Below are 25644 nucleotides of genomic sequence, written 5' to 3' on the forward strand. Positions count from 1 at the left end.
TCTTGTCACTTTTAGACGGATTAGGAATTACACCCAAGGTCTCCAGTTTAGGCGCAAACACCACAGTTATTTGCGAAGGTTTATAACAACAATCAAGGAGCAACCTTTGAAGTGAAGGGGCATCTTTGATGATGAGCTCCTGTGCTTCAAAACGAATTCCAATGCTTACAAGGTGAGGCGACTTAATTTTGAGACAACTGATATGGATTCGGTTTCCAAAAACAAGCACCAAACACTCCATGGAAGGAAGCTGGAGTGGATGATGTTGTGCAGTGAGGCCTTCGACGGATCACAAGGCAAGTTTTTTTAGTAGTGGGAGTCGAAGCATTCGTACCAGATTGTCTGCTAGATGGCACCGGGTTAAGGTGGTGATGTGGAGATAGGAGGAAAACCATGAGATGGACATCGGTAGTGAGGGCACAGATGCAACTATTGGTGGTAACCTATCGTTGTAGTAATGGTAGAACTCAAGTTGCTGGAGGTTTTTGAATTGACGGGATGTCAGCCAGGCGGCCACCATGCAGGGTATTGATACATCTCCAATGTATCTATAATTTTTTATTGTTCCATGCTATTATATTATCTGTTTTGGATGTTTTCTATGCATTAATATGCTATATTATATTATTTTTGGGACTAACCTATTAACCTAGAGCCCAGTGCCAGTTCTTGTTTTTTCCCTGTTTTTGAGTTTCGTAGAAAAAGAATACCAGACGGAGTCCAAACGGAATGAAACCTTCGCAATGATTTTTCTTGGACCAGAAGACAACCAGGAGACTTGGAGATGAAGTCGGAGGAGCCACGAGGCGGCCACAAGGACGGAGGGTGCGCCAGGGGGTAGGGCGCAACCCCCACCCTTGTGGGCCCCTCGTGCACCTCCTGACCTAATTCTTTCGCCTATATATTCCCATATATCCCAAAACCAACAGAGGAATCCACGAAAACACTTTTCCGCCGTTGCAACCATCTGTACCCGTGAGATCCCATCTAGGGGCCTTTTCTGGCATCCTGCCGGATGGGGATTCGATCATGGAGGGCTTCTACATCAACACCATTGCCCTTCCGATGAAGCGTGAGTAGTTTACCACAGACCTATGGGTCCATAGCTAGTAGCTAGATGGCTTCTTCTTTCTCTTTGATTCTCAATACCATGTTTTCCTTGATGTTCTTGGAGACCTATTCGATGTAATACTTTTTTGCGGTGTGTTTGCCGAGATCCGATGAATTTGGATTTATGATCAGCTTATCTATGAATATTATTTGAATCTTCTCTAAATTCTTATATGCATGATGTAATATCTTTGCAAGTCTCTTTAAACTATCGGTTTTTGTTTGGCCAACTAGATTGGTTTTTCTTGCAATGGGAGAAGTGCTTAGCTTTGGGTTCAATCTTGTGGTGTCCTTTCCTGGTGACAGTAGGGGCAGCAAGGCATGTATTGTATTGTTTCCATCGAGGATAAAAAGATGGGGTTTTCATCATATTGCTTGAGTTAATTCCTCTACATCATGTCATCTTACTTAATGCGTTACTCCGTTCTTTATGAACTTAATATTCTAGATGCATGCTGGATAGCGCTCAATGTGTGGAGTAATAGTAGTAGATGCAAAATCTTTCGGTCTACTTGAGACAGACGTGATGCCAATATTCATGATCATTGCCTTAGATATCGTCATAACTTTGCCCTTTTCAATTAATTGCTCGGCAGTAATGTCACAACCTTGGCTCAATAATGCACTTGGGTTAGATTTGCATGTTGCATCATGTTTAAATTTTATCTAAAGTTGAAATGTGGATTGATCAAACCCTAGCACTAGAAGGAATTCAATAGGTTCAAATAAAATCGTTTTCAAAGAACCCAAAATGCCCTTTGAAAATGTTCATGATTTCTGATAAGGTGTAAAACCTCTGCCAAAAATGATGAGCATATTTCTTGTCCATTTATGGATTTTTGAATTAACCCATATTGTATTTGAATTGGGGGCATATAAATACTATATATATTTAAACATCTCCAAATAATTTGAAACTTGCAGAGGGCCTTTGGAATATTTCAGAGTGAGTCCACAAAAATTTTCAACATTATCTAAAATGTTTTAGTGCTCTAGCTAAAATAAAATAGAAGAAACAAAATAGAAAAACAAAAAGACTAAATAAGAGAGAGAGAGAGAGAGAGAAAGAGAGAGGAATTCCTAGCGCCTATTGGTCCAGCCCTGCACGGCTGGCCGACGCCAGTCATCTTCTCCACCGTGCCAGAAGGACACTGCATGCGTGGTCGCCGCGTGCCGGCACACACCCGAGCCACCTCATGCTTCCGCCGACGCTGGGGGTTGGATGAAGACGCCACACAACACCTCCGACCCCTCTAGCCTATCCACTCCTCCTCTCCCCTCCTCTGCTCTCTCTGCGCAGCACACCCGAGCGTGCTCGTCACTGCCGCTTGCTGTTTCTGCAGCCACCGTCACCGCCTCACCTCACTACCGCGTCCCAGAGCTTCGCCATCGTCGCCTACGCCTGCCCGACGACCCACGTGCGGCCGGACGCCCCCGAGCGCTCTCCCCGTACTCTTCTTCAACCATGGCCGACCGAGATCGCCGATGACCGCACGTCCTCACCAGCCTCTCCTCGAGCTCGCCGAGGCCACCGCTGCAATTGCCGTGAGCTCCTCTGCTGAACCCCTCCTTCCCCGTGCTCGATAGCCTAGCGTAGCCCCCATCTCCGCCGATGTCGAGACCTCGCCGGCGTTGGTTATGTCGCCGTCATGTCCATGGCTTGATTCAGTCGCGTCCGAGCACGCCGTTGAACTCCTGGAGTTCCCAAGAGCCTGTAGGGCACTTCACCTAGCCCCTCCGTGCATCGTAGCCTCGCGCACGACCGAGCCCAAACTCTGGCTGCCACCGCCGAGCTTGCTGGTGTCGTTTTTGTCGTCCTCGTGTCCAACCACTTGCACCATTAGATGTGGCGCTTCCCCAGCTACGTGTAGCATGTCTCCGCCGCTCATTTGGTTGCCGGAGACGCAATCCCGCAGCCCTCTGATAACCCACAAGTGTAGGCGATCGCAACAACTTTCGAGGGTAAAGTATTCAACCCAAATTTATTGATTCGACACAAGGGGAGCCAAAGAATATTCTTGAGTATTAGCGGTTGAGTTGTAAATTCAACCACACCTGGATAACTTACTATCTGCAACAAAGTGTTTAGTAGCAAAGTAGTATGATAATAAAGGTAACGGTAGCAAAAGTAACATTTTTGGGTTTTGTAGTGATTGTAACAGTAGCAACGGAAAAGTAAATAAGCGAAACGCAAGATGTGAAAAGCTCGTAGGCAATGGATCAGTGATGGATAATTATGTCGGATGCGATTCCTCATGTAATAGCTATAACATAGGGTGACACAGAACTAGCTCCAGTTCATCAATGTAATGTAGGCATGTATTCCGAAAATAGTCATACGTGCTTATGGAAAAGAACTTGCATGACATCTTTTGTCCTACCCTCCCGTGGCAGCGGGGTCCTAGTGGAAACTAAGGGATGTTAAGGCCTCCTTTTAATAGAGAACCGGAACAAAGCATTAGCACATAGTGAATACATGAACTCCTCAAACTATGGTCATCACGGAGAAGTATCCTGATTATTGACACTTCGGGGTTGTCGGATCATAACACATAATAGGTGACTATAGACTTGCAAGATAGGATCAAGAACACACATATATTCATGAAAACATAATAGGTACAGATCTGAAATCATGGCACTCGGGCCCTAGTGACAAGCATTAAGCATAGCAAAGTCATAGCAACATCAATCTCAGAACATAGTGGATACTAGGGATCAAACCCTAACAAAACTAACTTGATTACATGGTAATCTCATCCAACCCATCACCGTCCAGCAAGCCTACGATGGAATTACTCACGCACGGCGGTGAGCATCATGAAATTGGTGATGGAGGATGGTTGATGATGATGACGGCGACGAATCCCCCTCTCCGGAGTCCCGAACGGACTCCAGATCAGCCCTCCCGAGAGAGATTAGGGCTTGGCAGCGGCTCCGTATCGTAAAACGCAATGAAACTTTCTCTCTGATTTTTTTCTCCGTGAGACGAAATATATGGAGTTGGAGTTGAGGTCGGCGGAGCCTCAGGGGGCCCACGAGACAGGGGGCGCGCCCAGGGGGGTGGGCGCGCCCCCACCCTCGTGGACAGGGTGTGGGCCCCCTGGTCTTGATTCTTTCGCCAGTATTTTTTATATTTTCCAAAAAGTGCCTTCGTGGATTTTCAGGACATTCCGAGAACTTTTGTTTTCTACACATAAAACAACATCATGGCAGTTCTGCTGAAAACAACGTCAGTCCGGGTTAGTTTCATTCAAATCATGCAAGTTAGAGTCCAAAACAAGGGCAAAAGTGTTTGGAAAAGTAGATACGTTGGAGACGTATAAACTCCCCCAAGCTTAAACCTTTGCTTGTCCTCAAGCAATTTAGTTGATAAACTGAAAGTGATAAAGAAAAACTTTTACAAACTCTGTTTGCTCTTGTTGTTGTAAACATGCAAAGCCAGCATTCAGGTTTCAGCAAATATTATGAACTAACCATACTCACAATAACACTTAGGTCTCACAATTACTCATATCAATAGCATAATCAACTAGCGAGCCATAATAATAAAACTCGGATGACAACACTTTCTCAAAACAATCATAACATGATATAACAAAATGGTATCTCGCTAGCCCTTTCTGAGACCGCAAAACATAAATGTAGAGAACCTTTACAGATCAAGGACTGACTAAACATTGTAATTCATGGTAAAAGAGATCCACTCAAGTCATACCCAATATAAACCAATAGTAATGAACGCAAATGACAGTGTGCTCTCTAGCGGGTGCTTTTTAATAAGAAGGTGATGACTCAACATAAAAGTAAATAGAAAGGCCCTTCGCAGAGGGAAGCAGGGATTTGTAGAGGTGCCAGAGCTCGATCTTAAAATAGAGATGGAATAACATTTTGAGCGGCATACTTTCGCTGTCAACGCAACAACTATGAGATGGTTGTATCTTCCATACTACATGCATTATAGGCAGTTCCCGAACAGAATGGTAAAAGTTTATACTCCCCCAACCACCAACAAGCATCAATCCATTGCTTTCTCGAAACAACGAGTGCCTCCAACTAACAACAGCCCTCGGGGAGTTTTGTTTAATTATTTTGATTTGCTTTGACCTTTTTGGATCATGGGACTGGGCATCCCGGTTACCGGCCCTTTCTCGTGAATGAGGAGCGGAGTCCACTTCTCTTGAGAATAACCCACCTAACATGGGAGATATAGGCAGCCCTAGTTGAAACATGAGATGCTCGAGCATACAATACAGAATTTCATTTGAAGGTTTGGAGTATGGCACATACAAATTTACTTGGAACGGCAGGTAAATACCGCATATAGGTAGGTATGGTGGACTCATATGGAACAATTTTGGGGTTTAAGGAGTTTGGATGCACAAGCAGTATTCCCGCTTAGTACATGTGAAGGCTAGCAAAAGACTGGGAAGTGACCAATTGAGAGAGCGACAACAGTCATAAACATGCATTAAAATTAATTCACACCGAGTACAAGCATGAGTAGGATATAATCTACCATGAACATAAATATCTTGAAGGCTATGTTGATTTGTTTCAACTACATGCGTGAACATGTTCCAAGTCGAGTCACTCAATTCATTCAAAGGAGGATACCATCCCATCATACCACATCATAATTATTCTGATAGCATGTTGGCACGCAAGGTAAACCATTATAACTCATAGCTAATCAAGCATGGCACAAGAAACTATAATCTCTAAATGTCATTGCAAATATGTTTACTTCATAATCAGCTGAATCAGAAATGATGAACTCATCATATTTACAAAAACAAGAGAGGTCGAGTTCATACCGGCTTTTCTCATCTCAATAAGTCCATCATATATCGTCATTATTGCCTTTCACTTGCACAACCGAACGATGTGTATAATAATAATAGTGCACGTGCATTAGACTAAGCTGGAATCTGCAAGCATTCAACTCAAGAGAGAAGACAAGGTAATATGGGCTCTATGTTAAATAAACAATCATGCATATGAGAGCCACTAAACATTTTCAATATGGTCTTCTACTCTCGACCCCCAAAGAAAAGAAAAGAAAATAAAACTATTTACACAGGAAAGCTCCCAACAAGTAAAAGGAGAACGAGAAATCTTTTTGGGTTTTCATTTTAATTACTACTACAAGCATGGAAATTAAACTAACTAATTTTTTTGGGTTTTCTTAAGGTTTATCAAACACACAAGAAGAAAACTAGAAAAATAAATTTAGACTAGCATGGATAATACAATGAAAGAGTATGAGCATCGACAACTAGAATAGTGTGTGAACATGAATGTAAAGTCGGTGAGAAATACGTACTCCCCCAAGCTTAGGCTTTTGGCCTAAGTTGGTATAATACCAAGGACCGCCTGGCTGATATCCATAGTTGTAGCTGGGGTCGTACTGATATGCAGCAGCAACCGCCTCCTGAGCTGCGACATGTTGGTGAGCTGCCTCCGCTCTCCCCTCGTGTTCAGCTGCTTCCTCCCTGGTAACAACATATCATCCTTTTGCCTGATAATCAAAAAGGAGAGGAGCAGGAAGAGTAACATGGACGACATTGCTTCTGTCATAGATTAGTCGATACTGGAGGAATTGTTCATTCCTCCTAAGAAAATGATGGTTGACCATAGCGTCATAATCTAAATAAGCAGGAGGTAACATCATATCCCCCTCTCGTGGGGCTATACCAAGATAATTTGCCACACGGGTTGCATAAATTCCTCCTTAAAGCCTGCTTCGACCATAAAATCGTCGGATGGCCACTCACAAGCTCGTACATCTGCGTCCCTTGGTAATTCAACATCTTGCTCCACGTATAGCAATCCTCGGCCCTTTCTTTACCGAAGAACCACCTTGGTACATTCTCCTAGACATAATTCTTTTTCTGAAAAATTTCTGAAATTTCAGTAACTTCAAAATAAAAGTGAATAAAACTAAACAAGATTAATAGCAACCACTCCTACAAGTGCCTAGATCCTATATCATGCATTAGAATTGCTTGGGACCTCATAAATTCAACATGCAAGCTCAAGAACATGGTCACCTATGCAGCAAAAATTTGCAATGAATAAAGCACTAGAACAAAAACTAATTGGACCAATGGAGGAGTCACATACCAAGCAACAATCTCCCAAAGCAGTTTTATGAATGGAGCTTTGAGCAAGGAGATCGAAAATCGCAGCAAAATGAGCTAGAACTCGTGCTAGAGCTGGATGGGGATTTTTTTGTGAAGAAGATGAAGTGTGTGGGTGCTGGCATAAGTGGAGGGGGGCCACCAGGGGCCCATGAGACAGGGGGGCGTGCCCAGGGTAGGTGGGCGCGCCCTCCACTCTCGTGGCCTGGTGCTTGCCCCTCGTGCAGTGATTTCAGTGCCTAAAATCCTCAAATATTCCATAAAAATTCATACTAAATTTGCAGGGCATTTGGAGCACTTTCATTTTCGGGATATTTTTTATTGCACGGATAATTCAGAAAATAGACGGATAATACTATTTTTGCTTTACTTATTCTAAATAACATAAAGTAAGAAGAGGGTACAGAAGGTTGTGCCTTCTAGTTTCATCCATCTCATGATCATCAAAATGAATCCACTAACAAGGTTGATCAAGTCTTGTTAACAAACTCATTCCGAATAACATGGAACCGGAGAAATTTCGAATAACACTAAGTTACCTCAACGGGGATATGAAAATCCCCAACAATAAGAATATCATACTTTTTCTTGACAGTAGAGAGAGGAAATTCAAAACCTCCAATAATGATAGTTGGAATTTTTCCAATAGAATTGATGCTATGAACTTGAGATTGTTTCCTTGGAAAGTGTACCGTATGCTCATTACCATTAACATGAAAAGTGACATTGCCTTTGTTGTAATCAATAACAGCCCCTGCAGTATTCAAAAATGGTCTACCAAGGATAATCGACATAATATCGTCCTCGGGAATATCAAGAATAACAAAGTCCGTTAAAATAGTGACATTTGCAACCACAACAGGCACATCCTCACAAATACCGATAGGTATAGCACTTGATTTATCAGCCATTTGCAAAGATATTTCAGTAGGTGTCAACTTACTCAATTCAATTCTACGATATAAAGAGAGAGGCATAACACTAACACCGGCTCCAGGATCACATAAAGCAGTTCTAACGTAATTTCTTTTAATGGAGCATGGTATAGTTGGTACCCCCGGATCTCCAAGTTTCTTTGGTATTCCACCCTTAAAAGTGTAATTAGCAAGCATGCTGGAAATTTCAGCTTCCGGTATATTTCTTTTATTTGTAATGATATCCTTCATATACTTAGCATAGGGATTTACTTTGAGCACATCATTTAAGCGCATACGTAAGAAAATAGGTCTAATCATTTTAGCAAAGCGCTCAAAATCCTCATCATCCTTTGTCTTAGATGGTTTAGGAGGAAAGGGCATGGGTTTTTGAACCCATGGTTCTCTTTCTCTACTGTGCTTCCTAGCAACAAAATCTCTCTTATCATAACGTTGATTCTTTGATTGTGGGTAATCAAGATCAACAGCAGGTTCAATCTCCACATCATTATTTTTGCTAGGTTGAGCATCAGCATGAACATTATCATTAACTTTATCACTAGGTTCATGTTCATCACCTGATTGTGTTTCAGCAACAGAGATAGAAATATCATTGGGATTCTCAGGTGTGTCTATAGTAGGTTCACTAGAAGCATGCAAAGTCCTATCGTTTTTCTTCTTCTTCTTTTTGGAAGAACTAGGTGCCTCTAAATTATTTCTCTGAGAATCTTGGTCGGTTCTCTTAGGGTGGCCTTCGGGATACAAAGGTTCCTGAGTCATTCTACCAGTTCTAGTAGCCACTCTAACAGCAAAGTCATTTTTATTATTTAATTGCTTAAGCAAATCATTTTGAGCTTTAAGTACTTGCTCAGCTTGAGTATCAACCATTGAAGCATATTTGCTAACGAGTTTGAGTTCACCTTTAACTCTAGCCATATTATCGCTCACGCGTCCTATCTCGAAAGCATTATTCTTTAACTCTCTACCAACATAAGCATTAAAACTTTCTTGTCTAGCCATAAAGTGTAGCAACCTGACCAGAATGGATCAAGTCTCTGTGCTTAAGTGTCATCCCTGGATCAGTATGCTGACACACACAGTACTCGAGGATTTATAACAGAGGTAAATCACATGTATAAAGTAGCGTAAATACTATTACCTCAATCCAAAATAGCGGAAGCAACAAGGTTGTGGATTCCCATCAACACCAACGGCAAAGTTGAGTGTAGAAATCGTAGCCCTAACGTATCACTTACTCGTGGTAAGATCCTGCAACATGAGACGTTGCAGCCACAAAGGGTCAGTACATTGAATGTACTGGCAAATTCACACTGTAGAGCAATGCTAAAATATGGCTATCACTACATGCATATATGGCTGGTGGAAAAGCTCTATGGTTATAAGGGTTTTGCGAAAAGCCAATTTTTCCCTACTGCAAAGGAATAAATTCATTTAACTATCATGGTGGTTGTTAAACAATGAGAATGGTTGACAGCATTCTCAATCCCAATTAAAAGTACTCATTAATATCCCAACAATATTAATTAGAAGTAACAATGATGAGATCAACAGGATAATCCAAGAACTAGATACTCAAGATGTCCATAACCGGGGACACGGCTAATCATGATTAGTTTATACACTCTGCAGAGGTTTGCGCACTTTTCCCCACATGACTCGATCGCCTCTGTTTGGTTTCTCGCACTACATGGTGTTTGAGAAACGGATGACCGAGACATAGTCTTTCAGAAGCGCTCGCACCTTACGTAAAGGGTAGACTGTACCAACCTACATCCCCTACATCTGCTAGTCCACCCTGTAAGAGTTTGCACGACTTAGTCAACTATGCTAGAGCCCATAATAGCATGTGGCTGCACACGGAAGTTTCTAGTTTGAATAATCTCATGATCCCTTTGAGCCTGGGTGGCGGTCCAAAGAAATACAGGCAAGTCCTGATGGAAACCAGGTGCCTCAATCCACCCAAATGTGTGTTTAAGTTGCCACCTTAAATAAACCATTAATCATCAATCTCACATCTGCCATGGATACACTCACCCAATCCACGTCTACTAGCATAGCATGGCATAATAAGCAAATGCAGAAGTAACTCCCAAAGGTTTGAAAATAAAATAGGTAATAGGTACTACCTCAACTACTTCCCAAAACCCACAAATTAATTAGATCCTAATCATGCAATGTTTGAGGATTGATCTAATGCATAAAAACTGGGTATGAGAAAAGGTATGATCAAAGTGTGAACTTGCCTGCAATGTTGATGAAGATGATTCGCACTCAAAACTCTTGATAGTTCTACTCGTCACACTCCGGTCAATCTATCGTGGGCAAGCAATAGTAACCACACATAAGCAATCACTCAAAGGTTCAGAGAGAACGAAGAGAACAACTCGGAAAACCTCAAAACCAAGCAAATAACTCTTGCAGCATAAAGTAATTTCTAACAGTACCAAAATTATGTGAATTTGGCCTTATCAGAAATTTTAGGTCAAGAGCTTTGATTTGCAAAAAGAATCAACTCAAACGGAGTTATAAAACTCAAGTTATGATCAAACGAAGTTCAAATACTAAATTGTTTCAAATTCAAATTTTTAAACTGTCAAAAACATGTTTAAGTTGTTTTACTGGATAGATGGGATCACAACGAAGAAGTGGGCGTTGATTTCGTTGGATTTCGACTATCGAGTGAAAAGTAGTGATTGATTTAAGAATAGGGACTAATCTGTAAATAAAATATTCACAGACGGGTCCCTGGCTGAAATAAACAGAAATCAGAAAGGCTAAATAATGAATGTTCGTTTATAAGATCTAAACAGTGGACGTTCGCTGTTTACTAAAACCTAAAAAAAACAGATCTAGTCTAGGGTTTAAGAAAAACCAAACTTAAAAGGAAAACCGAATCAGACCGGGGTCGGTTTTATACCGGTTGGCAGCGGTATTCGGCGAAGAACCGGCGACGATGGTTACACCGGCGAAACGAGACGGCGGCGGCGGCAGCTCCGGTGGCCCTCCGGCTCAGCGGAGTGAACGGGGGGATGCGGCGCGGGACGGCGGTGAGGTGGGTGGTGGCTGCGGCGGTGGTGCAGCGCGGCGGTGGCGGCAGTTGGCATCGACGGTGGCGGCTACCGATGGCAGCGGTGGCGGATCTGGCGAGGGGCGGCGGCGGCGGCGGCGAAAACGGGACCCAGGGGCCCCGGGGTGGCCTTTTATGGAGGAGGGGAGGCGCGGTGGCGTGGGGAAGGGGCGGCAGGTGGCGGGGCGGCGCCGGACTTCGGGAGGAGTCCCGGTCAGGGACAACGGGCGAGGCGGCGCGGAGCTGGGCCTTGGCCTGGCTTCGGCTGGGCCGGCCCAGTTCGGCGGAAGAAGTTTTTTTTTAAACAAATTTTCAAAAAATAAAATAAACCAAAAATAAATAAAAATATACTATGGGCATATAATATATCAAAATTTTCAGAAAAAGATTTCGTATAGCGTGAACATTATTATAGCTTTAAATAGAATCTACAAAAAATTAAATAACTTAAACAGTGCTACTGTTCTAATAAAATCATTTTAAAAAATACCAAAATTAATTCGAATTTATTTATCTCCAATTTTTTGATGTAGGGAATCATGTTACCCTATTTTCCATATATTTTATTTTTGGAGAAAAATAATTTGAATAAAACTCAAAAAACTCCAAATTGAAAATAAATTCAAAAGAACTTTGAATTTAATTCTTTGAAACTCCCAACTCATATTTCATATGTTTTGAAGAAGTCATTTTATCTTCGCTCGTGAAAATCATTGAGTTGCATAAAGTTCCTGGGTTGGAAATATTTTCCAAATGAAATTCAAATATTTTCAACACCCCTTGTCATTTAAATAAATGGAAGAAGTCATGTCATCTTCTCTCCCGGGTTTTGTGGTGAAAAGAATTTGAATTCATGAAGATCAGAAAAGAAAATGAAAGTTTGGGAAAGTCCTTTTATTCCCTCTCATTTAACTTTCAAAAAGTTTCGAATTCACTCACTTTCAGTCTATCAATCAAACAATCAATCAAAACTATCTATTTGTTTATAACATTCCAAAATTTAGACTTTTGGGATGTTACAAACCTACCACCCTTAAAATGAATCTCGTCCTCGAGATTCAGAGAGGCTAGCACGAAATAGGTTAGGGTTTGGGGGTCTTCTCAAAATCCATCGGTCATTACCAGGGTCTGGTGGGCTACCACCCTTAAAATGCATGGTTACGGTTCCATCCAAACTCATATACTCCATCCATATTCCTGACAGTGTCGGTCTTCTCAGATCTCGGGAAAATTCCTTCTCTGGGCTCTTCCGGTAGTGGCATAACCTTTTCCTCAATACTTCTGTCCTTTCATCTTGGTAAGGTTTCTCTGTGACTGGGTCTTCTTTGCTGACGAGTCTGGCGCCAATACTAAGCAACTATCGATATCTCATGGTGGTCATCAATTTATGGTTTCTCCTGCAGAAAACGGGTCTGGGTTGAACCTTACCGTATGACCTACGATTGGCAACAGCTGCCTTGTACAAGGGAAGAATACTTATACCATTCTAAGGTTCAAACAAGGTTTAATATAGTCGTCTCTCTTCTATAGGTAAGTCACTCAGATTTACCATCCACATAGCAAGGCGAATAATAAGAGTAATTCGGTATGGTGATCAATCCATCCCGCACCCAAATCATTATCTTGTATATGGTTTAGCGAATCTCGCATTCTAACACTCGGTCATCCTCACAAGCATTGCAGAATTTATCTTGTCAACGAACCAAGTTCGGATAAATCCATTGATTCTGCAAGCCAAACAAACATCTATCATTGCTTCACAACTCTCAGGTTTTGCGTTGCTCCTATAAAATCGTCGGTTAATAAAGTCGTAACTTCTTCCGGGGTTTTTCCTTTAGCAAGATTGTGCTTGCTTCTTGGCAGGTCCTGGGGCCTGTGGGTTATGGCCCATCACATCACTTGTAAACATTGAACTTATCATCGAGCAACTGATCATTATTCAACTTCCAACTTCCTAGTATTCTTAAATCCATCAAATTGTATTGTCTCCCTTCCTTATGTTGGTACCAAACTAAAACGTGATTACTCAGACTCATCATGGAATTTCCATTGATCCATATTTCCAACATCATACCTCCTTTATATCCAATAGTAATCCATCTCTTCAACCTCGTGGGATATCCCACATACCGAGATAAAATCTTATACTTATGAAGTCCATACTCCACTTCGTGGAACATCATTATCCTTTCCAGGGTCAAGCGTCCTTACAGGGGAGTATTGCCATCTATGCATGGTACTTCTTCAACTGGGAAACGTCAAACACATCATGAACTCCTGACAGTGCTTCGGGTGACTCCAACTTGTTGGCCACTTCTCCCATATGCTCCGAAACTCGGTATGGTACTACAAATCTCGGGGCTAACTTTCCCTTAACTCCAAATCGTTTAACTCCTCGCAGAGGGGACACACGAAGACATGCTCTGTCTCCAATTTCATACACTACCTCCTTGCATTTTTGAGTCTACAATACTCTTCTGCCTGGACTGAGCTACCTTCAGTCAATGGTGTCTGGCTCCTTCTCCCATACAAAGCTTCAAAAGGGGCCATCTTCAAACTAGCTTGGTAACTGTTGTTGTATGAGAAATCTGCGTAAGGTAGATTATCATCCCTACTAGATCCAAAATTTAGTGCACACGCTCTCAACATGTCCTCCAGAATCTGATTGACTCTCCCGGTCTATCCATCTGTCTGCGGATGAAAGGCTGTACTGAACTCTAGCCTAGTACCCAAAGTGTGGTGCAGCTGATTCCAAAACTTTGAGGTAAATTGTGTTCCTCTATCTAATACGATGGTCCTCGGAACTCAATGCAGACATACGATCCTGGTCAAAAATATCTTGGCCAACTTCGCACTTGTATAGGTGGTTTTTCACTGGGATAAAGTGAGCCACTTTGGTTAAGCGAATCAACTACTACCCAGATAGAATCATATCCCGATTGGATTCTAGGAATTCCTATAATGAAATCCATGCCAAGCTTATCCCACTTCCATTCGGGTACCGGCATAGGCTGTATTAATCCTGCTGGCTTCTGATGCTCTGCTTTTACTCTCTCTGGCATACATCACCTACGACTACATACTCCGCAATATTCTTCTTCATACCAGTCCACCAGAAACACTCCTTCAAATCCAAATACATGTTGGTGTTTCCAGGGTGAATTGAGTATGGTGAGTCATGAGCCTCTTGAAGTATTTACTTCCTGATCTTTTGCATTATGGGGAACATATACATGGTCCTCGAACCATAAGATGTCATGCTCATCCTTACGAAAACCTTTGGCCTTTCCTTTGCTCATCCTCCCTTTTATCTTAGCAATCTCTTTGTCATACTCCTGAGCTTCACGAATCCTTCCCAACAATGTAGACTGAACTTCCATTGCTGCAACAAAACCTTTGGGAACAATCTCCAACCGAAGTTCCCTGAGATCCTCGGCTAACTCCTTTGGAAATCCCCCACTTATGAGGGTATTCATCCTGGTGTTCTTTATGGTTGTGTCCTATGTTGGGGAACGTAGCAGAAATTCAAAAATTTTCCTACGTAACACCAAGATCTATCTATGGAGAGACCAGCAACGAGTAGAAAGAGAGGGTGCATCTACATACCCTTGTAGATCGCTAAGCGGAAGCGTTCAAGTGAACGGGGTTGATGGAGTCGTACTCGTCGTGATTCAGATCACCGATGATCAAGTGCCGAACGGACAGCACCTCCGCGTTCAACACACGTACAACTCGGTGACGTCTCCCACGCCTTGATCCAGCAAGGGGAGAGGGAGAGGTTGAGGTAGACTCCATCCAGCAGCAGCACAATGGCGTGGTGGTGATGGAGGAGCGTGGCAATCCTGCAGGGCTTCGCCAAGCACCTATGGGAGAGGAGGAGGTGTCACGGGAGGGAGGGAGGCGCCAAGGGCTCAGGTGTGGATGCCCTCCCTCCCCTCCACTATATATAGGGCAGGGGAGAAGGGGGAGGCGCAGCCTTGCCCCCTACTCCAAGAAAGGGGTGCGGCTAAGGAGGGGGGAGGAGTCCATCCTCCCCAAGGCACCTCGGAGGTGCCTTCCCCCTTTAGGACTCTCCCCTTTTTCCTTTATCTTGGCGCATGGGCTCTAGGGGCTGGTGCCCTTGGCCCATGTAGGCCAAGGCGCACCCCCTACAGCCCATGTGGCCCCCCGGGGCAGGTGGCCCCACCCGGTGGGCCCCCAGGACCCTTCCGGTGGTCCCGGTACAATACCGATGACCCCGAAACTTGTCCCGATGGCCGAAACAGGACTTCCTATATATAAATCTTTACCTCCGGACCATTCCGGAACTCCTCGTGACGTCCGGGATCTCATCCGGGACTCCGAACAACATTCGGTAACCACATACAAGCTTCCTTTATAACCCTAGCGTCATCGAACCTTAAGTGTGTAGACCCTACGGGTTCGGGAGACATGCAGACATGACCGAGACGTTCCCCGGTCAATAACCAACAGCGGGATCTGGATACCCATGATGGCTCCCACATGTTCCACGATGATCTCATCGGATGAACCACGATGTCAAGGACTCAATCGATCCCGTATACAATTCCCTTTGTCTAGCGGTATTTTACTTGCCCGAGATTCGATCGTCGGTATCCAATACCTTGTTCAATCTCGTTACCGGCAAGTCACTTTACTCGTTCCGTAACACATCATCCCGTGATCAACTCCTTGGTCACATTGCGCATATGATGATGTCCTACCGAGTGGGCCCAGAGATACCTCTCCGTTTACACGGAGTGACAAATCCCAGTCTCGATCCGCATAAAACAATAGATACTTTCGGAGATACCCGTAGTGCACCTTTATAGTCACCCAGTTACGTTGTGACGTTTGATACACCCAAAGCACTCCTACGGTATCCAGGAGTTACACGATCTCATGGTCAAAAGAAGAGATACTTGACATTGGCAAAGCTCTAGCAAATGAACTACACGATCTTTTGTGCTAGTCTTAGGATTGGGTCTTGTCCATCACATCATTCTCCTAATGATGTGATCCCGTTATCAACGACATCCAATGTCCATAGCCAGGAAACCATGACTATCTGTTGATCACAACGAGCTAGTCAACTAGAGGCTCACTAGGGACATATTGTGGTCTATGTATTCACACGTGTATTACGATTTCCGGATAATACAGTTATAGCATGAATAAAAGACAATTATCATGAACAAGGAAATATAATAATAATACTTTTATTATTGCCTCTAGGGCATATTTCCAACAGTCTCCCACTTGCACTAGAGTCAATAATCTAGTTCACATCGCCATGTGATTAACACTCACAGGTCACATCGCCATGTGACTAATACCCAAGAGTTTACTAGAGTCAGTAGTCTAGTTCACATCACTATGTGATTAACACTCAATGAGTTTTATGTTTGATCATGTTGCTTGTGAGAGAGGTTTTAGTCAACGGGTCTGAACCTTTCAGATCCGTGTGTGCTTTACAAATCTCTATGTCATCTCCTAGATGCAGCTACCACACTCTATTTGGAGCTATTCCAAACAACTGTTCTACTTGGAGCTATTCTAAATTATTGCTCCATTATATGTATCCGGTCTCTCTACTCAGAGCTATCCGGATAGGTGTCAAGCTTGCATCGTTGTAACCTTTACGACGAACTCTTTTACCACCTCCATAATCGAGAAAATTCCTTAGTCCACTAGTTACTAAGGATAACTTTGACCGCTGTCCTGTGAGCCATTCTTGGATCACTCTTGTACCCCTTGACTGACTCATGGCAAGGCACACTTCAGGTGCGGTACACAACATAGCATACTGAAGAGCCTACGTCTTAAGCATAGGGGACGACCTTCGTCCTTTCTCTCTATTCTGCCGTGGTCGAGCTTTAAGTCTTAACTTCGTACCTTACAACTCAGGCAAGAACTCCTTCTTTGACTGGTCCATCTTGAACACCTTCAAGATCATGTCAAGGTATGTGCTCATTTGAAAGTATTATTAAGCATTTTGATCTATCCTTATAGATCTTGATGCTTAATGTTCAAGTAGCTTAATCCAGGCTTTCCATTGAAAAACACCTTTCAAATAACCCTATATGCTTTCTAGAAATTCTACATCATCTCTGATCATCAATATGTCAAGAACATATACTCATCAGAAATTCTATAGTGCTCCCACTCACTTCTTTGGAAATACAAGTTTCTCATAAACTTTGTATAAATCCAAAATCTTTGATCATCTCATCAAAGCGTACATTCCAACTCCGAGATGCTTACTCCAGTCCTTAAAAGGATCGCTGGAGCTAGCATACCTTTTAGCATCCTTAGGATCGACAAAACTTTTCTGATTGTATTGCATACAACCTTTCCTTACGAAAACTGGTAACGAAACTTGTCTTGACATCCATCTGCCAGATTTCATAAATGCAGCTAATGCTAACATGAATCCGACGGACTTTAAGCATCGCTACGAATGAGAAAATCTCATTGTAGTCAACTCCTTGAACTTGTGAAAAACTCTTCACCACAAGTCGAGCTTCACAGACGGTGAAATCTCCGTCCATGTCCATCTTCTTCTTAAAATCCATTTATCTCAATGGCTTGCCGATCATTGGGCAAGTCCACCAAAGTCCATGCTTTGTTCTGATATATGCATCCTATCTCGGATTTCATGGCTCCTAACCATTTGTCGGAATTCAGGCCCACCATCGCTTCTCCATAGCTCGTAGGTTCATTGTTGTCCAGCAACATGACTTTCAAGACAGGATTACCGTACCACTCTGAAGTAGTACGCATCCTTGTCATCCTACGAGGTTTGGGAGTGACTTGATCCGAAGTTTCATGATCAATATCATAAGCTTCCACTTCAATTGGTGTAGGTGCCACAGGAACAACTCCCTGTGCCCTGTCACACACTAGTTGAAGAGACGGTTCAATAACCTCATCAAGTCTCCACCATCCTCCCACTCAATTCTTTCGAGAGAAACTTTTCCTCGAGAAAGGACCCGATTCTAGAAACAATCCATATTGCTTTCGGATCTGAATTAGGAGGTATACCCAACTGTTTTGGGTTTCCTATGAAGATGCATTTTATCCGCTTTGGGTTCGAGCTTATCAACCTGAAACTTTTTCATATAAGCGTCGCAGCCCCAAACTTTTAAGAAACGACAACTTAGGTTTCTCTAAACCATAATTCATACGGTGTCATCTCATCGGAATTACGTGGTGCCCTATTTAAAGTGAAGGTGGTTGTCTCTAATGCCTAACCCATGAACGATAGTGGTAATTCGATAAGAGACATCATGGTACGCACCATATCCAATAGGGTGCAACTATGATGTTCGGACACACCATCACACTATGGTGTTCCACGCGGTATTAATTATGAAACAATTTCCACAATGTCTTAATTGTGTGCCAAAACTCGTAACTCAGATATTCATCTCTATGATCATATCATAGATATTTTTATCCTCTTATCACGACGATCTTCTAACTTCACACTGAAATTACTTGAACCATTCAATAATTCAGACTTGTGTTTCATCAAGTAAATATTCTCAACATCTATTCGAATCATCTGTGAAGTAAGAACATAACGATATTCACTGCATGCCTCAGCACTTATTGGACTGCACACATCATAATGTGTTACTTCCAACAAGTTGCTATCTTGTTCCATCTTATTGAAACCGAGGCTTTTCAGTCATCTTGCCTATCTGGTATGATTTGCATATCTCAAGTGATTCAAAATCAAGTGAGTCCGAACGATCCATTTGCATGGAGTTTCTTCATGCATATACACCAATAGACATGGTTCGCATGTCTCAAACTTTTCAAAACGAGTGAGTCCAAAGATCCATCAACATGGAGCTTCTTCATGCGTTTTATACCATTATGACTTACATGGCAGTGCCACAAGTAAGTGGTACTATCATTACTATCTTATATCTTTTGGCATGAAAATGTGTATCACTACGACCGAGATTCAATAAACCATTCCTTTAGGTGCAAGACCATTGAAGGTATTATTCAAAAATAGAGTAACCATTATTCTCCTTAAATGAATAACCGTATTGCGATAGACATAATCCAATCATGTCTATGCTCAACGCAAACACCAATCTCGGTGGTAGAGGGAGCGTGCGATGCTTGATCATATCAACCTTGGAAACACTTCCAACATATATCGTCAGCTCACCTTTAGCTAGTCTCCGTTTATTCCGTAGCTTTTATTTCGAGTTACTAACACTTAGCAACCGAACCGGTATCCAATACCCTGGTGCTACTAGGAGTACTAGTAAAGTACACATTAACATAATGTATATCCAATATACTTCTATCGACCTTGCCAGCCTTCTCATCTACCAAGTATCTAGGGTAATGCTGCTCCAGTGGTTGTTCCCCTTATTACAGAAGCACTTAGTCTCGGGTTTGGGTTCAACCTTGGGTTTCCTCACTGGAGCAGCAGCTGATTTGCCGTTTCATGAAGTATCCCTTCTTGCCCTTGCCCTTCTTGAAACTAGTGGTCTCACTGACCATCAACGATTGATGCTCCTTCTTGATTTCTACTTTCGCGGAGTCAAACATCGCGAATATCTCAAGGATCATCATATATGTCCTTGATATATTATAGTTCATCACGAAGCTCTAGCAGCTTGGTGGTAATGACTTCGGAGGAACTATCACTATTTCATCTGGAAGATCAACTCCCACTTGATTCAAGTGATTGTTGCACTCAGACAATCTGAGCACAAGCTCAACAATTGAGCTTCTCTCCTTAGTTTGCAGGCTAAGAAAATCGTCGGAGGTCTTATACCTCTTGACGTGGGCACGAGCCTGAAATCCTAATTTCAGCCCTCGAAACATCTCATATGTTCCGCGACGTTTCGAAAACGTCTTTGGTGCCTCTACTTAAACCATTTAACTGAACTATCACGTAGTTATCAAAACGTGTATGTCCGATGTTCGCAACATCGACAAACGACGTTGGGGTTCAGCACACTGAGCGGTGCATTAAGGACATAAGCTTTCTACTGATCGCATAATCGCTACTATCAACTTTCAACTATAATTTTCTCTAGGAACATATCTAAACAGTAGAACTATAGCGCGAGCTACGACATGATTTGCAAAAGGTCTTTTGACTATGTTCAGGATAATTAAGTTCATCTTATGAACTCCCACTTAGATAGACATCCCTCTGGTCATCTAAGTGATCACATGATCCGAGTCAACTAGGCCGTGTCCGATCATCACGTGAGACGGACTAGTTATCATCGGTGAACATCTTCATGTTGATCGTATCTACTATACGACTCATGCTCGACCTTTCGGTCTCCGTGTTCCGAGGCCATGTCTGCACATGCTAGACTCGTCAAGTTAACCCTAAGTGTTTTCGCTGTGTAAAACTGTCTTACACCCGTTGTATGTGAACGTAAGAATCCATCACACCCGATCATCACGTGGTGCTTAGAAGCGACGAACTGTAGCAACGGTGCACAGTTAGGGGAGAACACTTCTTGAAATTTTGTAAGGGATCATCTTATTTACTACCGTCGTCCTAAGTAAACAAGATGCATAAACATGATAAACATCACATGCAATCAAATAGTGACATGATATGGCCATCATCACTTTGCTCCTTTTGATCTCCATCTTCGGGGCTCCATGATCATCATCGTCACCGGCATGACACCATGATCTCCATCATCATGATATCCATCATCGTGTCTTCATGAAGTTGCCTCGCCAACTATTACTTCTACTACTATGGCTAACGGTTAGCAATAAAGTAAAGTAATTACATGACGTTTAAGTTGACACGCAGGTCACAAATAAATAAAGACAGCTCCTATGGCTCCTGCCGGTTGTCATACTCATCGACATGCAAGTCGTGAATCCTATTACAAGAACATGATCAATCTCATACATCACATATCATTCATCACATTCTTCTTGGCCATATCACATCACATAGCATACCCTGCAAAAACGAGTTAGACGTCCTCTAATTGTTGTTGCATGTTTTACGTGGCTGCTATGGGTTCTAGCAAGAACGTTTCTTACCTACGCAAAACCACAACGTGATATGCCAATTGCTATTTACCCTTCATAAGGACCCATTTCATCGAATCCGTTCCGACTAAAGTGGGAGAGACTGGCACCCGCTAGCCACCTTATGCACCAAGTGCATGTCAATCGGTGGAACCTGTCTCACGTAAGAGTACGTGTAAGGTCGGTCCGGGCCGCTTCATCCCACAATACCGTCGAAACAAGATTGGACTAGTAACGGTAAGCATATTGAACAACATCAACGCCCACAACTACTTTGTGTTCTACTCGTGCAAAGAATCTACGCAATAGACCTAGCTCATGATGCCACTGTTGGGGAACGTAGCAGAAATTCAAAATTTTTCCTACGTAACACCAAGATCTATCTATGGAGAGACTAGCAACGAGTAGAAAGAGAGGGTGCATCTACATACCCTTGTAGATCGCTAAGTGGAAGCGTTCAAGTGAACGGGGTTGATGGAGTCGTACTCGTCGTGATTCAGATCACCGATGATCAAGTGCCGAACGGACAGCACCTCCGCGTTCAACACACGTACAGCTCGGTGACGTCTCCCACGCCTTGATCCAGCAAGGGGAGAGGGAGAGGTTGAGGTAGACTCCATCCAGCAGCAGCACAACGGCGTGGTGGTGATGGAGGAGCGTGGCAATCCTGCTGGGCTTCGCCAAGCACCTACGGGAGAGGAGGAGGTGTCACGGGAGGGAGGGAGGCGCCAAGGGCTCAGGTGTGGATGCCCTCCCTCCCCTCCACTATATATAGGGGCAGGGGAGAAGGGGGAGGCGCAGCCTTGCCCCTACTCCAAGAAAGGGGTGCGGCTAAGGAGGGGGGAGGAGTCCATCCTCCCCAAGGCACCTCGGAGGTGCCTTCCCCCTTTAGGACTCTCCCCTTTTTCCTTTATCTTGGTGCATGGGCCTCTAGGGGCTGGTGCCCTTGGCCCATGTAGGCCAAGGCGCACCCCCTACAGCCCATGTGGCCCCCCGGGGCAGGTGGCCCCACCCGGTGGGCCCCCGGGACCCTTCCGGTGGTCCCGGTACAATACCGATGACCCCGAAACTTGTCCCGATGGCCGAAACAGGACTTCCTATATATAAATCTTTACCTCCGGACCATTCCGGAACTCCTCGTGACGTCCGGGATATCATCCGGGACTCCGAACAACATTCGGTAACCACATACAAGCTTCCTTTATAACCCTAGCGTCATCGAACCTTAAGTGTGTAGACCCTACGGGTTCGGGAGACATGCAGACATGACCGAGACGTTCTCCGGTCAATAACCAACAGCGGGATCTGGATACCCATGATGGCTCCCACATGTTCCACGATGATCTCACCGGATGAACCACGATGTCAAGGACTCAATCGATCCCGTATACAATTCCCTTTGTCTAGCGGTATTTTACTTGCCCGAGATTCGATCGTCGGTATCCAATACCTTGTTCAATCTCGTTACCAGCAAGTCACTTTACTCGTTCCGTAACACATCATCCCGTGATCAACTCCTTGGTCACATTGCGCATATGATGATGTCCTACCGAGTGGGCCCAGAGATACCTCTCCGTTTACACGGAGTGACAAATCCCAGTCTCGATCCGCATAAAACAATAGATACTTTCGGAGATACCCGTAGTGCACCTTTATAGTCACCCAGTTACGTTGTGACGTTTGATACACCCAAAGCACTCCTACGGTATCTAGGAGTTACACGATCTCATGGTCAAAAGAAGAGATACTTGACATTGGCAAAGCTCTAGCAAATGAACTACACGATCTTTTGTGCTAGTCTTAGGATTGGGTCTTGTCCATCACATCATTCTCCTAATGATGTGATCCTGTTATCAACGACATCCAATGTCCATATCCAGGAAACCATGACTATCTGTTGATCACAACGAGCTAGTCAACTAGAGGCTCACTAGGGACATATTGTGGTCTATGTATTCACACGGGTATTACGATTTCCGGATAATACAGTTATAGCATGAATAAAAGACAATTATCATGAACAAGGAAATATAATAATAATACTTTTATTATTGCCTCTAGGGCATATTTCCAACATCCTATTTCTCCACAAAGCTTGTATGCACAAGATTTCTTCATATCACTTCCATAAGGTTCCAATTTCTGGGACACAAACCGAGACTTTGGCAAAGTCAACTTAAAGTATTCCCAAGTGGTTACTCCTTGCCATCCATTGATGGTTTGGTACATCCTCCACCAAGTAGCAACAACTCTTTTCAAAGCATCGAAGAGCATGCTGGGCCATATCCTTTCTGACTACATGGTTATTCTTCATGTGATCCTCCATGTTCTGAATCCATCGGTCCGTCTCCAATTGACTCATCGATCCAGACAATACAAGCTCATCCCCATTCATCCTCTATGGGGTCCATGGGTTTTGGGGTGGGATAAGAGAGATAGAGAGGGATGCACACAATACAAACAAAAGTTTTGAAAGGCAGATTTTATTGTGGCTGTCGGAAAAACAACAAACAAATGACAACTCACAATCGTCGCATCTAACATAAGTAATTCACAGGGGTTTGGTCTTCTAATGGTCAATAAATCTTTAACGTCACCAAACTCTTCAAGTCTTGTTCATGTCTCCGATGGCTCCTTCTGATCATGCTTGTCCTTCTCAAGTTCTTTTGCCAAATCATCTATGTTGATGCGAAGTCTCTCATGACATCCTTTAATATTTCTAGGGTTGCGTTCCAAACTTCTGGGTTTTCAACATCCTTCGCATGAGCCATGGTCCTACTGTCCATCAATTACTGACAAATCTCCGGTATCTCGAGGTTTAGCTCCTCCGGCTTGGCTACTTTCAGCTTCTGGTTCCTGAGTTCTTCACTGAATGATTCCTTGTCAAATACGGCATTCCTGCAGATCCATCTTAAAACTTCTTGATGTAATTCTCCAAATCCTGGTGATACACCAGCTACATTAAAACTGCATCCCTTGCTGACAGATGCTCCATTAGCCTTCTACCATCCAACCCTTCCTAAGAAATGCATGCTTAACTCCAAATGGTGACAATAGCATAAGCGGGCGATGTCATCAGGGATATCCATGTTTATGACTATGTCTGTGCCATGAGCTATCATTCCATAGTTGATATCTCATGTCTTGGGGTTTTCTTGACAAAACTCTGAGTTCTACTGCTCCATGTTTTGGTCTTTCTCCGATACACCTTGATCTCGGGTATTGACAGCTTCCTTAGTCTGACAAGCTCTATCAGAGTAGCCTTCCTAGGTCATACTAATCTTGAAATTCTTCAAAGCCTTCAAATTCTCCTAGTCTTCGGAGTCTTCACCGTTGTAGTTTCCATTTACACGGTAAAATCCTCTTCATTCCAAATGGTCTTAGATGTCCGATATCTGGTCCTTCTTGGAGTGGTCTCATCAGTCGAATCTTCGAGGTCAAAAGGGAAAGGGGTATGGTCTCACTAAAAGGGAATATTTGAATAAGCTCAGAAGAGAAGAGAGGTAAAAGATCCTTTTGAAAAGAAAGTTGTAGAGAAAAAAAATCTTTCCTATGGGCTTGCCAGTTTCTAGGGTCACGTCCTATAGTCAACATGTGCTCTGATACCATCTTGTAGCGACCCGACTCGAATGGATCAAGTCTCTGTGCTTACGTGTCATCCCTAGATCAGTATGCTAACACACACAGTACTCGAGGATTTATAACAGAGGTAAATCACATGTATAAAGTAGCGTAAATACTATTACCTGAATCCAAAATAGCGGAAGCAACAAGGTTGTGGATTCCCATCAACACCAACGACAAAGTTGAGTGTAGAAATCGTAACCCTAACATATCACTTACTTGTCGTAAGATCCTGCAACATGAGACGTTGCAGCCACAAAGGGTCAGTACATTGAATGTACTGGCAAATTCACACTGTAGAGCAATGCTGAAATATGGCTATCACTACATGCATATATGGCTGGTGGAAAAGCTCTATGGTTATAAGGGTTTTTCGAAAAGCCAATTTTTCCCTACTGCAAAGGAATAAATTCATTTAACTATCATGGTGGTTGTTAAACATTGAGAATGGTTGACAACATTCTCAATCCCAATTAAAAGTACTCAGTAATATCCCAACAATATTAATTAGAAGTAACAATGATGAGATCAACAGGATAATCCAAGAACTAGATACTCAAGATGTCCATAACAGGGGACGCGGCTAATCATGATTAGTTTATACACTCTACAGAGGTTTGCGCACTTTTCCCCACATGACTCGATCGCCTCCGTTTGGTTTCTCGCACTACATGGTGTTTGAGAAACGGATGACCGAGACATAGTCTTTCAGAAGCGCTCG

The sequence above is a fragment of the Triticum aestivum genome, chromosome 6B (assembly GCF_018294505.1).
Source record: "Triticum aestivum cultivar Chinese Spring chromosome 6B, IWGSC CS RefSeq v2.1, whole genome shotgun sequence".
NCBI lineage: Eukaryota > Viridiplantae > Streptophyta > Magnoliopsida > Poales > Poaceae > Triticum > Triticum aestivum.